Source organism: Pantherophis guttatus, chromosome 2 (assembly GCF_059756535.1).
Source record: "Pantherophis guttatus breed Tessera chromosome 2, ASM5975653v1, whole genome shotgun sequence".
Lineage (NCBI taxonomy): Eukaryota > Metazoa > Chordata > Lepidosauria > Squamata > Colubridae > Pantherophis > Pantherophis guttatus.
In genome coordinates, this window is record NC_142064.1 from 135,178,835 (window position 1) to 135,197,020 (window position 18,186).

Genomic DNA, 18,186 nt, shown 5'->3' on the forward strand with positions numbered 1-18,186 from the left:
CTAGGGGCACATGTGCATTGTACATCTATGACCCTGATCCTCATCACTGAAGAATCAGACAAACGGTAGATATTTTATGTCTAACACTGGTATTCAAAAGAACTTCATACAATTAATCTTTCATGCATACTATACAGATGCCAGTCAGTATAAGGGACACAATTTCTTGCTAGTAACACAGCTGTCTTTGTTTCTGGCTAAGTAAAGTTTGGTGCTGTGTAATTCAATAACAACGCTTTGTAATTATATTGAAGGATCTCTCTCTCTCTTGCTCTCATTTTTGCACAAACCATATTCATTGTTGCTGCTTTTGCACCTTTGTTTACTGCAGGCTCTGCAGCTTGACTACTACGCGCTGCCAAGTCACTTCATTCTATTTTATCCTTTGTTCTTTTTTTGCTATCATTTGGCCACCGCTATCCCTATCTTGCCTATAGCCTTCAATCTCTTGCCTCTTTAGCAATTTTACAAATATAACAGTAAGAGAATGGGAAATATTCCAGAAGCAACCATTCTTCTGAGCAGCTAATATCCACAAAAATATGTTTTCTTTCAATCTTTCAATGTATCTATCTATGGCAAAATACAGAGTTAATCACAATGCAATAATCAAGGCTTTGCATAACAAACTCATTTACTGGGGGGGAAACCAGGTCTTCACAAACTTGCGGAGGGCTATTTCCACCAAGTCTTTTAAAGCTGCTTATCTGGAAATTGAGTCATACTTGACTAGCTCCCTTTAACTGCTAGATGATAAAGCTGCATATGTGGTGATCCATTATGAACACTATCAATGTATCTTCTGATATAGCTTCAAGAATTAAAAGCTGTTGGGCAGATCTGTGGTTTAAATTTAATCTCTGTATTAAAAATCGCACTGAAGTTACCAATCTTGAACCAGCAATCTTTCCAGCTGAGATTTTTCTATACACTAGGCATTAGTAAACCAGACACAGATATGAACTACCTGCTGCTAGATATACCGTACAACAGACAGCCAAGTATGAGAAGATCCTAGGCAAGCGTTTAAATCAAATGGTTAACTGTAACAACAGTGGTGCAATATACAACAAGGTGTAATTAATGATCCCCATCACATCTGGTAGAGGTCTGCATTACCCTTTTATAATGGATATTGGGGGAATCTATCCTTGGGCAATTTTTTTTCTTAAGAAGTACAGATGGTAGCAGTGGCAAAAAGTAGGAAATGGGAACAGTTGGTACAGGCAACAATCCTCTCAGTAATTGGTTGCATGGTGATTTTTAGCCCAACATCTTTAAATAAAATTCATTCCAGCTATTCCTGGCAACACCTGTTGTTTCCAGCAATCAAATTGTAACATCTGCAGGTTCCTCGTTGCTTTGTTTTAAAGAAAGATAATGTAATTATCCACTCTCATACTTAAAACTGAAATAAAGGAAGGCATGCTTTTCCAGAAGGTCTATACCAAATGAAGGTGATATATGAAATTCAAAGCCTGCTCTAGGTTCACCCACACCCGGCTGAACTGGTCCCAGTTTAGCATCTGATTCTAGCAATAGGATTCTTGCCTCTGGAAACTTAAAACAGATGTGACATGGTTTCGTCTCTAAGCTATGGTCAGGTAATCAAAATAACTCCTACCAGACTGCCACATTATTTCTGATGTTTCTTCTCCTCCACAAGGACATTTCTTCCTTCCCTTTCAGAGTTTGGTTTGCACAAACTTTTGTTTTCATTTTTTTTTTCCTTAAGCAAACTCACTGGAATCTATCTAAACCAATAGTTAAATTTAAGCTAAAAAGAAATCAGGGGTTGAACACATGAAGGAATTTTTACAATTGTTTAGGAGATTAAATAATTTTATATAGTAATTGTGGAATTGTAATTATCAGGGCTTTGTCTCTTTTATTACAATTTGTATGTGTTGAATCAGTGTTCCTTAAAACATTTTTCTCTCAGGACCCACCCCACCTTTAAAAATTACAGAGGGCCTCAAAAGAGTTTTTTAAAAAAAAGATTTATCAACATTTACTATATTAAAAATTAAAATTGACTCACTGGCTGCTATTACTGCTTCCCACAATTGTTTGACAGGATTTTAATATTGTATTATTCAACATAGGCTGCCAAATCTAATCTTCACCAGTGTTTCAGGAGTATGTGTAAACAATTCAGAACTTGCTTTACTATTCCGTATACTATTCTATCAACTTTGAAACATTGAAGAATGGTTCTCTCAAGATAAAGCAATCTGCATTCCAAAATAACAGTCTGTAAGCCAGAAATATAAAGCAGGTGACCACCTTGAAAATAGTTACGTAGCTAGCACATTCCATTCAAATTCTTTGGATTACTGTACTTGCATTCATCTAAAATGGGAAAGAAAAATATGTAAAAGATCAACTAAACATACTAACTGTATAAAATATAATGCTTCATTTCTTCTATTGTGTAGACAATTCGAAATAGTTCCCCCAAAGTGTAATCTTTCTGTTAAATGTCCTTATTTGACTTGAGAGTAATTTCCACAAATATTGATAGAGCTAATTCTTTGCTTACCAAGTGCCTTGTTTAGAGACTATTTAAAGTTACAACAGTATAAAAAGAGCTTTGCAATCGCCGCATTTGCAAGAACCATTATTGTCCCATAGTCACACACCGCTGGTGTGCTTCACAACTGGCTTGTAACAAGCAGAGTTAATTGTGAAGACAGAAGCAAAATTGTTCGTCAAGATCACCTGATGTTTTCCTTAGCAACCGTTGCGCTTAGCAACAGAGTTGCTGTTCCCAATTGCTAAGCTAGAACTGCCTGTACTAGAAGATACTGAAATCATTGTGCTTGTACTCTTACTATTTAGTGACACGAAAAGTTATTAGATGAAGAGACAGACTTTTGGGAACAATATCTTAACAAAAACTAAAAAAGGAGGGGGGAGGAAGGTGACTTTAAAAAGAAACATTTGCTCACCAAAATTGACACCATTAAAACTAAGAAACAAATAAAAACAAATGTGTTGCTCAATTGTTTAATAATTGATTTATCAAGAGAAACAAAGTGCATTTAAACTATGTGGAGGGCTACCCACCATATCTCTATTAGCTTCACTATTCCATTTCACTCTGCACTGGAATAGCAGCTGTAACTAATGACTTTACTTAGTGTGATTTTACTGTTAAAAAGCAATGATATATAGCACTCAAACTGAGATATCTAGAATATTTAGAATATTTTGTTTCTCCCAAACAAGACACTTTATTTAAAACAGTAAGTCAATGTAAATGGAGGTGAGGTTTACTCTGAAGGCAAGTATGCTTATAAATTCTAAACAGAAATCTTTAAAACTATCAGAGTGAAAAGTTCCTTCAATTTTAATTCAGTAAAAGATGGCTACCACAGTGATCTTGATGTTTGGGGAACACTTCATTCTGCTACATAAAAGCCATACCTTCATCAGCAAAGTCACTAAAGGCACAACCACAGATATGTCTGCCTTTGCAAAAAATATCACAGCAATGTGATAAGGTTTGATTTGGGGCTATGAAGCATCTTTAATGCCTTTGGGTAGGGGAACAAAGCTGAAACTACAGATAATTCTTACATTACTTGTCAAGTACAGAACGCTACCTTATCTGTTAAAGTACAAATAACAGACTATACCACAGTAGGGGCACTGGATCTACAGATCAGGTTTGCAATCTATTCTTTCCTTTCTTGGACTGCTATTCTTTTTCAAATCAATACAAACAGATAAGTGGCTAGGCTGAGCAGCCAATGTGATGCGGAGATAAGAGTACCGTATTAGGACAATATTATACAGTACTAGGACAAGATATTTAACTCACATTCCTACCCAGACAGATACCACTTTTGGCTAATTATCATCTCTTCTTCTGTCAGTTAGGTTCACTGATGAAGTAAAAATAAGCGGGCAGGTGGAAAGAGAATTACACGCTATCTTGAGCTTCTTGAAGGATGAGTTATCAATGCAGCCTTCCCAAAAAAAAACCTAGTTCATTACAGCTAAAATCATAAACTGGAATATTCCTAGCTCAAACCGTGATAGCGTGGTCAAGCACCATTAATTCAAAGTCCATCTCTTGCAGTCATTTAGTTCATTAATCAAATGTGTATGCTGCCATTTTTATTTCATGAGTTGGACCAAAATTGCTCAGTTCAGCTACATAAGGACTAGAACATAATTCTATTTCTACTTGAATAAGTATTTTTTTCTGAAGCTTCAAGAGAATCAAATTGCAAATAAACTGACCAACCAACCAGAGGAAATGCATGCTGAAAACCTTTGCTTTTATATTCTTCCCATCACTGAAGGGAAGGCAAAGGCAGGTAGATATAACATTGTTCCAAATAAAGATCAGAAATTCCCTAGACATAACTTCAGTACATCTCCACTGTAGCAAAAGAATCAGGCTACAGAATTATTGAAGAAAATAATTTAACTAAATAATTTAACTAAAAAATAGAGAACCATCAGTGAAAGTCATCTTAAACCTGGAAATAGGGGACTTTTTAAAAGACTGTTTTTAAGTATCCAAGAAAAACTAATTTGGAGGAGGAGAGAACAGGCCATAAACTTTTGTCATATCCCTCTGTGATAAGATCTTTTCTTTTAGAATTCTGGAGTACCTGATTTCATTAAGTTACTACATACTTGTAAGCAGAAATGATGCATCCGGAATGACATGGCACCTTCACTGCAGAGAAGCAAACTGTCTTTGAATAAGATGACATCATTAGAAGACTTAAACATCAGATGGATGCAAATGATCCAAGCCTGATCTTGTTTTTAAAAAGTTCACAGCTGTTACAGTATAAAATAGGGCATATTCCAAAGCAATGTGTACTACAATGTTTTTAGTGCAGAATTTGATCTAGGCCACCAGGATTGAAATAGCTCAGTACAAAGATAATAATGATGCACTATCAAACAAATACTAACCAACTATTTTAAAAGAAGAGATCTATTATATCTCTCCACAAATAACACACTTGTTTTGTAAATTAGCATCAGAAAATATTTTAAACACTTTTTTGTATTAGAATTTTTATACGAACAGGAAATACAAAATACATATATTATGTATTGATCGCACTGGCAAGAAAAAAATATAATCCAAAGCAAAAAAATTATCTGGTCAAATTATCAGTTAACTGAGTGAATAAATAGCCAATAAATGCAACCAAAGAATTGTGCTGTGTGCCGGTATTAATTTTCAATGGAGAAAAAAATCAAGTTCTACCACTGTGAAAGGGAAACTCTTGGCAATGCGGGATTTTGTACACTTCTGTCATGTCTTCTCTTTCATTTCAAGCTAAAGAGAGACAGTTACTACATTCTTTCCTTGCCTTTTTCTGCATTTCACCTGGGTCAATAACATTAAGAGGCTGTGATTAGAAATGTACACAACATGGCGCACTCTAGGTTTGCCTAAGGGTATGTAATATAGGTAGCATATTCCTGTATAAAGTATTGTTAATACGGGCAATTCTATTTTCAATATCCTCCCTTTGTGATTCCAAGTACAGAGTTTGCCTTCTATATAACAGCTGAGCAAGGACCAATGTGATGGAATAGTCCATCACAATTTCTGATCAGTCACAGGCAGCTGAAATCTCATTTAATGTATGGGTGATGTCCAATTTTTTTATTTATTTTTTTTTTGCATACCAAGATTGATCACTTGATTTTTATTTTCAACTGCATTTACCATTCTGAAACCCATGCATCCTATTTGAAGAGAAACTTTTAGTGATTTGCAGAATCCTTTATTTTACTATCCGGAATAATTTGGTATAATCTGTAAATATGCCCATCACATTGCTCATGGATATACAAGCAAAACACTGCTCTGGTATCCAGAGGACTCAATTTTGCACAATATCAGTGTGGGAATTGCCTATTTATTCTTATTTTACAATTCCTGGTTTTTAGTTTACTGCCAATTTATGAGAGTATCTGTCCTCTTATCCATGGCAGATGAATTTGCTCAAGAACCTTTGGTGAATGACTTGTTAAGAGTTTTTTGAAAATCCAATTATGTAGTATTTATTGGATTATTCTTGTTCACAAGCTTTGTCCATACTATCAAAATAGTCTACAAAGTTAGAGTGGCTTACATTTGAAGAAGCCATGCTCTTTTTTAATAGAGGAAGGTCTGATCAATAACTTGTTACTAGCCCCTCAGTCATTTTTTAAAGATTGTAGTCATATTGGCTTTTTCTATATTTCCATATTCTCCTTCAGCACACCTTAAAGCTTGCGCTATCCTATGATAATTAAAGTCACCTTAATATACTTCACCATGCACTCCACAAAATCATTCTTTTTCCTTCACTGCTTCTTTGATTATTCTCCTCACTTGGATAAGATTTGCATCTTTGATCCTGCACGTTAACCGGTCTGATTCCCTTCTGGACTCCATAGATGCTGATCTAGATATCATGACCTAAGGCAGTGGTTCTCAATCTGTGGTCCATAGACCCCTGGGGGCCCATGATGTCGTCACAGGGGGTCCTGCAAAGGCTTGAAGAAATGTTATGGTTTAAATCTTGAGTTAAATCTTTGTGGTCCGTGGCTACAAAAGATATTTAAAGGGGGTCCATGGTGAAGAAAAGGTTGAGAACCATTGATCTAAGGTACCGTTATACATTCTACCTGACATTCTTTATTATAGCATTCTATCTTCAAACACTGTGGGGAAATTGGCTCTCTTTATTCCCCTATTCAACTTTTAATAGTTCCCCCATTTTCAGAAACAAAACATGACTGTGTGCCCTTTCCCAGCAAGTATCCATTTATATTCACATTGAAGGCTTTGGCAAAACAATTACTTTGTGACTACCTTAATAACAAAATTGTCAATGCTATTTAATGTTAAGTACAGTATCATAGCTCCCTTGACTAGCTAATCCAAGAAATAATCATTTAGGGTTTCTAGAAATTAGATTTCCTCATGTCTGGAACAAGATTTTAAAGTCAAAGTGAGGATGACTGAAGTCTCCTAATACTATTGTAGTGAAACCTTGTTTTAACAGACCATTTGTGGGAGGTGTTAGTTGCAGTTAAAGTATCTGTTAAATATGAAAGCATATTGTTGTGGCAATTTATATCATTTGGGTAAGGATGTTAGTAAGAATATCATGTAAATCATCACAGATGCTGTGTTAATTGCCTCATCAAGATTACTTTAGATGCTACTGACATCCATTATTCTAAGAGCTGTCTCTGATCTGCTGCATCCAACAAAGTAAATTAGTCTGTTAAATCAGTTTCTTTTTCATATGCCTCTAATTTCATTTTTCATTCTACAGTTCAATTTTAGTTTCTTGGTTCAAGAGGATAGGAGTGATAGTATACTCCTATTAACTTGCTTTTTACACAGGGAATCCTCTGTTGTTCGATAGAAAAGTCTGTCTCGTTTATTTCTTCTAAACCTTATGGAATTCCATGAATTCGACACACAAGGCAACTCTGTTTCCAGTATATCTTTCCTGAATGTATAGCCAGAGATAATTGTACCCTATTATGCATCAACACTCAAACTATTCTTTTGTGGTTTACAGATTTCTAGCATATACAAATGAACACATATGCAGACTCACCTTGAATTTTCTATGCCATACACCTTTTACCCTTGTGATTTTCTTGATGGATTGTATTTATTTCCTAGCTATTCCCCCCTAAGCAGACACAAAGGTTTGCACTCAGGGGCAGTTTTCCCCCCAAACCAGATATATTTCTCTTCTTGTCAGGTTCCAATCTCCTGAGAATCCGTCTATAGAAACAATGTATGAATAGCAGGATCAGTCTCCTGTATTAAATTTGCTACGTTTTCATTTTAACCAAACTAATTCATTTAGATTACAACAGATTACTTGTCAGGTAAAAGCCAAAGATGTCAATCACTGGATTCTTGTGTCATCATATTGTAGGTGAGGTCAGACACACACACACACACACACACAGAGTTTGCTGAGTCCATCAATGAAATCAAAGGACAAACTCTAATGTTCTTGTTAGTAATTTAAGCAAGTGCTAGCTAAAGATGGAAATCAACTAGGCTTTGGGTGGCTGGAACTTAGATACTGATTTATTGGGTGACCATGGGCCTAAACTAATTTACAGAATTATCATGAAAATAAAGTGCGGAAAGAAAGGCAAACATGAAAACTACGGTACCATGCTTGGGAAAAAAAAACAGGTTTATATAATTTCATGTACATATTTTAAATATATGTTTGCTGACTTTTTTTAAAAAAAATATGACCTCCACTTAATAGTAACTGAAAGAAAAACAAGATTTAAATTTACAACCTAAGGTCTGTTCTATGCTTTAGTTTTCATTGTAGAAATGTATCTTATGAATGAATAATTGTATATTTTGGTAATAAAAGAAATTCAACTTTTTTGTATCATTCACATCTGACCATAATACAGATGCTCCTACATTAGTAATATCTTGAAAGATAGCATTCTAAAACAGCTACTATTGTGACATCATTGCTATTGATCAAGAGACACTACACCTTTGGACAAATTGCAAAAGAAGTTGCTTTGTTACTTATCTGGGACAATTTAACAAATAATTTAACCCTTTTTATTAATATTATACATATGACAAATTTATAAAAATAAAATATAACTCTATATAATACCATTGTTTAAATTATGATTATACATCGTTACCTAAAAAGCATAATATAAATCTTACCAGCTGTATTTTTCCTTCTAAGGTTTGACTGCTGAATTTTGAAACAAAATTTTGAGCTGGGTTAAATTATTTTCAAGTAATTAAATCATTTAAAAAGTTGATTATCAAGGGAAACTAGTCCAGCAACTTCCTTTATGCAAAAATATGAATCTCTCCCAAAGTTCTCCACATACAATTGCTATGAGCATGAAGAATGAAGTATTAATTTACTTTAAATCTTCCAACTCTTTTATCACCATTCCTTCAACTGCTTTACACCATCTAACAGTGATATTATTCCTGTTTCCACAATATGAACATAATGGCTCCCATTATAAATTCCGGCTGATTTTCACATTTTGATTCAGTTTGAAAAATTATCAGATCTTCCAGTCTCCTGAAACCCTGAACTGAATGACTCCTAGGGGGCAGGATTTTAGACTTAAGTATGTTTTTTTAAGTGTTATTAGGCACGTGGAGAAGGGATGGAGTCAAAGTCTTTCCTAGGATCACATGGCTGCTCTCCATAGCCACAGCAGGAAAATACATTTGATTTGGTAGCAGTGCTCCTGCGTATTCCCAAAACACATTTTTCTCTTTGAATCTAAAACCTTGCAAAGTCCTAATTCTCCTCCTCCTCCTCCTCTTAGCTTAGGAAGCTTATAAAAACTGGAATCATTAATAAGAAAATTTTGCACTTCCTGAAAATTATCAAATGTACCAATGCAGAAATAGTCAAAACTTTACTGCAAGAGGTATAAAGTTTGGAGATATACTATGGTCAAATTGGGTATCTAAATAAGCATCTGCATTTATGATTTGGTTTATATATATGAATATTTTAATGAGCAAGTTACGGGTTGTATCTTTGAATTTTTCTCACCATCTTTGATTTGGAAAATCTCTGAAACTATATATACACAACCTATTTCCAAGCCTTATGTCACATCTTTCATAAAATGTCTCTTACAATACATTAACAATTTCATATGAAAAATTGGTTTTATCAAACATAATTACTATTTAAGGTATCCTTTTTCAGGTCTGTTTTAATATTTCATTTAATATTTTCAGAATGAAGAGAAATTCTTTAGCATTAATAAATCAGTAAGACAAAACATTTATCACCTTAATATTTACTATGATTAATTTATATGTGCCCTCTAATTCCAAGGCCTAGCCATAAGGAGGAGTACTAGTCAAAATATTTTCTAGAATCTTCCAAAAAGAGAGCTTTCAGTAGTATTTAGATTTTTGTTAGGACTCCCTTAAACCCAATGTTAGGAATTAACCTCAAGGCCAAAGTCAATTGAAAATAAGCTATCCTTATCTTAAAATATCAGAGCCCACTCTTATCCCAAGACATCACTTTTTACCTATTTTTCAGGATATCTTCTGTCACACAAGATGATCCCTGATGTATGTACAATAAACATCACTTGGAGTGGATCGTGCTAAAATCCAACATTAAGGTAGTGGGCAATGCCCCACAAATGCCACCCATAACATATTTGTTCTAGTGAATCTGATGTTTCCCCCCAATTTCCACACTAAAAGGATGAAAACTGGCAATATACAGTTTGCCTACACAGGGGGAAAAAAAACTGCTTTTGCAAAAGTATCTATAAAAACCTTAATCAGAACATCAACAATTCCCACAAACTTATCCATAGGCTTTTGGAGGGATACTTTTGGCTCTGTGATGCAGCCTCAGATAATGAACCTTTCCCCTGCCGCCCCCATCTTCAGTTCCACATCTAGATTATTCAGTGACACTTCGAAAAATATCCCTCTCCTCTCCCCAACCAAGCCCTCGATTTTAATAATCGCAGCAAGAGATAATTACTGACCTCACCTTCAAGGTACCTAGCTACACACTTTAAACGTCAAGGGAGGGAGGGAATTCCTATTGAGGTTAACTGCAACCTCCCATTTAGGCAAACCCTGAACTCCAGTTGACAGGCGGCACCAAAAGCCCTTCTCTCTCTCCAGCGTGAAGAGACACCCAGAAGCCCTCAGATCAGGCTCAAGAGAGGAGGGCAACCAGCTCCGAAATCACCCTAGAGACACATCGTGTTCGATCCCGGAATCTGTTTCAAGTCAGCGACTTCAGAGGGCTGCGACAAAACAAGACCTCAAAGCCTGGCCCGGGGATTCAAATGCAAAAACGCCAAAGGGAAGCCCGTCTCCTTCCATCCATCCTGCAACGTAAAAGGGTGAGGCACGTTTCCCCTCCCCTCGCCCCCTCCTCAAAACCCATCCTTGCCTGAACGAGGGGCGCTTCTCCGCTCTCCTCCCAGGGGAGCATCGCCCAGCCTCCCACAAGGAAGGGCCACCCCAGGGCGGCGAGAATCACCCCCACCGGGGGAACCCTCCACCCCGCGCCTGCAGGTCTTTTTCCCGGGGAAGGGTCTCCTGCCCGCTTCTGCCCTCCCGCCCTCAACCGCGAAAAGACCCCGTGTAGCCCGGCCCCTCGCAAGGCACGCCCTCCTCTTCACGCTAGCCAGCCAGCCAGCACAGCTGAATCCAGCCACTCACCGGGTAGGGGTTCCTCCCGCCCGCCGGTCCCTCCTCCCTTCCCTCTACACAGGCCGGGGCTGCAGGGCGAAGCCCAAGATCCCCTAAAGAGGGGATGATGCGGAGGTAGCAGCTCCGTGCCTTCGGAGGGGAGGGAGTGGGAAATAGGCAGCAAAAGGGCGGCAGCGGGCGGCTCTGGCACGCAGGCGGCGGCGGCCCAGACGGGGCAGACCACCAGCCCCCAACTTCGTCGGTGATAACAATAGGACTGCCGGCGCAGCGTCGCCTTTTATAGGGAGGGGGCACGTGACGCAGCGCGCCCCGCCTCCCCCCCGCCCCCGTAACGCGGCGTGCTGCACTCGCGCGGCAGCATGGGAAACGTAGTCGCCCTCAGAAGGGCGGTGCTTGCGCAATAGAACGTTGCGGGGGGTGGGGGGTGGCTGACAGTTTGTCCAGGTAACGGCGGCATCTGAGGTGAGGATGAAAAGAACCACGTAACGCTTGGAACCCTGGGAAATGGAACCCATCGGATTCTTCTAGCGCTTGCTAAAATTAGGTTCCAGAATGCAACCTTGGCTGTTTTCGCTAAAAGTATTCCTTAAAAAAGAAAATAAAAAGCGAACAAGACTGGTGATAAAAAAAAAAAACAAATCCGGAGAGGTTACCAGCCTATAACTTCAAGTTGCTATCTTATTCCTGAGTGACTCTACTTTTTAAAAACAAGATAATCTTGTATTCCAGATAGTGGAGGAGCACTTTTTCCAGAACTGCTTGAGGTTAGGATGCTTGTGGGTGTGGAGAGTGCTATTTTACCACACTCTGCAGTCGTGATACATCTGCAGAGATTGTGGGGCAGTTTCTTTTTTGACTAACAAAAAACCCCAACAAACCAGAAAATAAAAACGTGAATTATCAGATAGGATTCGGATGAGAATCATTATACCAAGTAAACAACTGCAGGACTGTTTCAGGATTTAATAGCTCCACTATGCTAATTATATGTGGCTGTAATTGTAGTCTTAATTTAAAAACAAGTTTAGTTAACTTGATTTTGATTTTCAGTTATAATAGATTCAGTCAGTATGTTGCAACTAATTAGAAGTACTGTATCAGACTTGACAGGATCAGTTAAGAATCTGAGCGGAACATGTAGACACCATAAGCATAAGCCTACAAAAAAATTGTAGTGAAAGTGAAAGAGATCAGTTTTCTTATAAAACTAGATGAGATAACATATAATTTAATAATCTCAGGTACACTGATTGTACTGTTTTAAAAAATTAAATCAAAATGGCCATTGTGAAAATAAAACAGAACCTATAAAAATGCACTGACTCTATAAAATATGCAAAGTTCTAGACCTCCAAGATGTTCCCCAAATTAAATCGAAAAATCAGAAGGCTGTATTGAACCATGAAGTCTGTCATTTAGAGTCATTCTCAAGCCATTCATTGCAACAAGACCATGAAACTTGGGTGATGACAAAGTTACAGTTGTTTAAATATAGTTTCGATTTACACATTTCAATGAACCAAATTTTGTTTTGTTAAGCGCTGATTACACTCTTGGCCTGATTACACAGAACACTAGCCCATAAATCATAGGTGGATTTATTGGAAGAAGCCAAGGCCAAGAATTGCATTAACTTTATGGCTTAGCTGAACATGTGAATCCAGTCACTGACACTCAAGTCCCATTACATGTTTTTTTTAAAAAACACTGAATAGGCATTTACAGAAAATAGTCCTCTTGTTGAAATTATAGATATGGATTCTCTTAAATTCTAAGTGAAAGTATACCATATGGTTATTCCCTTAGATTCCAGGATAGAAGAAAGTTGGGGAATAAACACATTTAATATCCCTATGTAGTTCCATTTTTCAATTTTGATTGGTTCCTTCCACTCCCTTCAAAGTTAGTCTCAACATTAGATTTAAGAATACTGCATTTTCATTGTATGCAGTCAGTGCCCAGATCTTAAATACTGCAATGCTTTTGCTCACCACTGGATGGAGTGGCATGAAAGGAAAATACATTTGCCTATTGGCAAATTGAACAAGTACAAAATTCAGCTGTACCTCATGGAACAGATACTTGAAGGAGAAATACCAATCTATTTCCATATGATAGGAAAGATCTGTTTTGGATTTAATAATCTGAGTCACAAATTGCTTTTACTTTGTAGCCAACCCTTTTGTACATTACCAGTGTAGGGTAAAATTAATGCCATCCAACAATAAGTGCATATGTACTTAAATGTGACATAAGATATTAAATGTCATATTCATGATATGTTAATAATGGCTTAGTATTAAATAGCTTAGGCTAGATGACAAAGTAAGCCACAGTCTGTTTTCTTTTTTGTTTTTAAAATCATGTCCCTTTTATATTTATCTTATTAAATTTATATGACACCTGTTTCACCTAAAGGCAACTCTAGGTGGCTTACAACCAATAAAAACAACAGGATAAAACATTAAATATTAACACTAAAATTGATTTAAGAATTAACAAAGATTGCAAGGAAGGAAGCAAGATGCACATAGAAGGTGGGATCTTGTCTCAGTCCATTAACCACCTCCAGTATGACATGCTCGCATCAGGGCCCCAATTGGCATAGCCAAGTCTTCAGGCTCTTTTGGAAGGCCAAAATTATTTGAAAATTACAAAAAAAAAAAAATGAAACCAAGAGCATAAAAATAAATTAACAAATAGGAAAACTCAGGCCTTCAGAGTTATGTATCATAAACACCATTATGGAGGAATATAAGTGTTCCGAGCATGCAAAAATGTCTGTTAGTTTTTTTTTTTTTTAAAAATGAACCAAAGCAAATCCTCCACAGTAGGATTTGGTTCATATCACTATTTATTGTTGTCAACATTCTCAGCATAATTTTTGTAACTTCTATGTAAATTAATTTGATTCAGCCCAAGAGTTTAGTTATGGATACATTAAGAAACTCTCTGGGAAAAAATAGTCAAAAATTAACTTTCAGAAGATTGTCAGAAAGTCTGGAAGCAGCAATATGCATCTTACAATTACGAAGAGTCTATTGTTGGGATGTTTAATGTTTAAAGAAAATTAGATTTTGACTATAAGCTAGGGTCAAACTCTAGATAGCACCATTAATAGAGTTCTCAATTACCAAGTACTGTATACCATCCTCTCCCAATCTATGCTTTCCAGAGATGCCAGAATACAACTCTGCTCACTCCAAATCAGCATGGCCAAATAGCCATGGGAAAGACCGCTTTATATTGTTTAACTAATTATCTGCTACCAGTATGATGCACATTGACATCTGACACAAACCTATTTTTGACTGAAACCCACGTCTATTAAGCAAATCAGTACTTTTTGTCAGTAGTCCTAGTAGATGTTTTACAATAGAAGAAAAATTATAGCATCTTTTTGGCAATTCAGCAAAACATTTTAGGCCTGCATATGCACTATAAAATAATGCATGTATGGCTCAACTATCTCTGGCAGTGACCTTCTGTAATATTGCTAAGATTTTAAGATGTACAGATACTTTCTTCAACATCCTACAATTGCTCATGTAGTGTAATGACTATGCAGACATTGTCAGTAGGCAGAGCTCCTGCTGGTCTCATCTATACTTTAAATTCAGAATATTTTCACGGTGACGAACACATTCTGGACCATAGTTATTTACTACAGTTGAATGGCTGTGTTTCCACAAATGCTGCTTGGGTTATTTTCATATTACTATTGCTGGCCCTTGTATCTCTTGCTTTTAATTTTGCAACAGCTGATCTATATTTCTACCTCAAGTACTCTCCTGAACAAAATGTCTTCCATGTTAAAAAAATTTTTTTTAAATCAATCATGAAAAAATAGGTTTTTGCTAAAATTGCTAGAATTGTATTTGCCTTGCTAAAACCATTATGCATCTAAAATGAAGCATCATTATACGAAAAGATACTTAACGCAAAACGCAATACTGTGCGTTTTGAAAATGAAATATAGAATGTTTATCACAAAATTCAACTGGTACATAACATGTTTGCTCTGCTCGTTTTTCCTCGCTTTTCTTTTCATCACTATACTCAATGGATTTCAACTTGTTCCAAATGTAGGTAAACCTTCGTGTTTTTAACCAGCGCACACAAAAGCTTTATCCTTCAGAAAACAGTAGTTTAAATACTTGGGGGTTACCTTTCCTTGAATTTCTAAACAGCTTAATTAAGCTTGTAGCCAAAAAGCAATATTAAAGAAATCTAAGCGTACTCTGGGGATAAAAGTGAAATGAACCAGTAAAAAACTAAATATCAGAGCTGTGCGGTTCTTGAATTTTGATTCCACAGTGTACTCTGGAGTGCAACTGTAGTGCCTATTGAAGTCAAAGGCACTTAATTCTGCAATGTATTAAATTGTAACCAAAATTTAGAAATGCTAAAGTGGTATATATTTTTTTCATTGGCTTAATAGACAGAGAGCAACATCTGGTGACTCAGTAGCTACAATCCTACCTTCTGGAAAACCAAACTTTCTGATAAAAGTTTCAGGCGGGGGAAGACCAAACCCTTTCAGCCTATTTTTCCATTTATTTTGGATTTGGGAACTGTTTGCCTCAATAATGCTTACATTTCCAAACTGCTCCAAAATTAAGTTGCAGAAAATTGCCATTTGGTCACTGAAGATTCATGATGCAATCTTATTTCCCTGGGGGCTCTCAAGAGGATTCAAGGTTCTCAACCCCCCCCCCAAAAAAAAACCCTGAAGAAAAGATTCTTTATTCTGCTGCTATGTAACTATTCTGTACAGCAGTTTGCTAATGTGGGCAGTCCCAAAGAAAACAGCTCCTCTCCACCTTTCCTACAGTACTGGATCAAAGGATAGTTTCTGTGCTTGTCAAGAAAATACTGTTCAGAATACATTCGCAAGGCGAAAGAAAGCTATGTCCAGTTGCTCTGATTTATTTTGAAGTAAATGAAAACATAAGGAAAAATCTTCTCTGAAGAAAGGCATTTTTGACTTTGCATCTGCTTTGTACTTGACAGTTAATGTTCCACCCATGTTAATGTAACTTCCAAAAAATCTGATGGATCAGCAAAGCAGTGATTCTGAAGGGTATTAACAAACAGCTGGGTTGCTACTAGGCAAGCAAACTGGGTTATTTATTTACTAAGCGTCTGGCAAAACAGCAACAAAAAAGGAAAATGGAACGCCTCGTCCTTTATCCATTTTTTTAAAAAAGAAAAGTGTTTGGTGTTTAAAGGTCCTGGGAATGATTGCCTGTATTTATTCCTCACATAATGAACAGTCCCAGTTGAATATGGGTATAATATACTATGATCATGGAAGCACATTAGAGGTGAATATGTTCTTGGACACCAGAAACTAAAAGTAAAATGAAGTAAAGTGTAAAACAGGGATGACACATTTGTCTCAATGTGTATATTGGTTAGAGAAAACAATAAAAATACAAGGTTTTTTTTCCTAAGCCATCCCCCTACCCCCCTATGTATTTAGCATGAAGTAGTTCACTACAGTATGAAAGGCTGTTCACTTCAGGTTGTGGAGTGTAGTTCATCATACTGGATCAGTGGCAGGTTGAGAGATGTTTTTTGATTTTCCAATCCAAGACAGAGAATGATTGGCCAGGCATTTCAATGCCTAAGTGAGGCTAAATTGCATGATTTCCCAACACCTACTATATACTACACTGGGTCTCATTCTCATACAGAATCTCACTATTTTCCCCCGATTGGGCAGTTAGATAAAATTTCATTCAGTCTACTGTGCAGCTTCTTCTTTTTTACTGGTTACAATTATTCACAATTTCAATAAAAGGTTCCACAACCAAATTAAAAATAAAGAATTCCACAGCCATGATATCTAGGAGTTCAAGTTGCAGATTCAAATATAAAACTGTTTCAAAATAATTATGAGGTGTTGTGGCGAAAAGTACAAAAGGATATGGAAACTTGGAAAAAACTGCAGCTGTTCTACCTAGATTTTTATTTTTGTTTCAAATGATTCCGGTGCTTAAAAGTGATAAATGCTTGATGGAATGGCAAAAAGGAGTGAATAAGTTTGTTTGGAATGAGAAAAAGCCAAGAGTTTAACTGAAAATTATGCAAGATGTTCGGGAAAGGGGTGGTCTTAAACTTCCAAACCTGCGATTGTATTATGAAGCTGCAGCGTTTACACAAGCAAGTGACTGGTTTGGAAGTACAAAGACTGGAATATTGAATATAGAAAGTTATGATCTTGAATTTGGATGGCATGCATACTTATTTTATGAAAACAAGGTGGATAAAGTATTTAACAGTCATATACTTAGAAGCTCCTTGATGAGAGTATGGAAGAAGCACCGATTCAAATGGGATTATAAAATACCGTTGTGGTTGGATCTTGGTCACATTATACGGAATATAAATATAAAGTCACTCGGGGGGTTTTTATACAAAGAAGTACTTTTTAATGATGGGGGCAGATTGCAACTGAAGTCATTAAACACACTGTTGGAAGAAGGGATTAATTCAACATGGTTACAGTATAATCAACTTCAATTGAGATGGAGAGAAGATCAAAAAATTGGATTAATGTTGCATGAAGAAGAATGGGTTAGACAGATAAAAGAGAAAGGCCCAATGCATATTAAGAGGGTTTATAATGTTTTGTTAGAAAGAGATTCAGAAAATGAATTGGTTAAAGATTGTATGATAAAATGGGCACAAAATTTCGGAGAACCAGTTATGATGGAAACTTGGGAAAAAATATGGGTTCAGAATGTTAAATTTACACAGTCGCAGAATTTGAGGGAAAATTTTTATAAAATGTTTTATAGGTGGCACTTAGATCCTAAGAAACTGTCATGCATGTACTCTAATGTTCAGCCGAAATGTTGGAGATGTGATTGCTTAGATGCTACATATTATCATATATGGTGGACATGCAAGAAGGTAAAGGCTTTTTGGATAAAAATTTGGTGGGTTATGCAAAATGT

At 36.5% G+C, this 18,186-nt stretch overlaps 1 protein-coding gene across 2 annotated transcripts in view; it reads right to left on the minus strand.

The window, feature by feature from the left end:
• The window catches only part of CSRNP2 (cysteine and serine rich nuclear protein 2), a 41,454-nt gene extending 29,947 nt beyond the window's left edge, over positions 1–11,507 (minus strand). The window contains exon 1 of one of the 2 annotated variants that reach the window (XM_034412218.2): positions 11,231–11,507. The gene's annotated coding sequence lies outside the window, so the exon portion shown is untranslated. Of the gene's footprint in view, positions 1–2,286; positions 2,353–11,230 lie in introns of those variants that run through there. The other variant, XM_087886813.1, reaches the window with a different exon arrangement.
• Between the last annotated feature and the right edge of the window lie 6,679 nt (positions 11,508–18,186).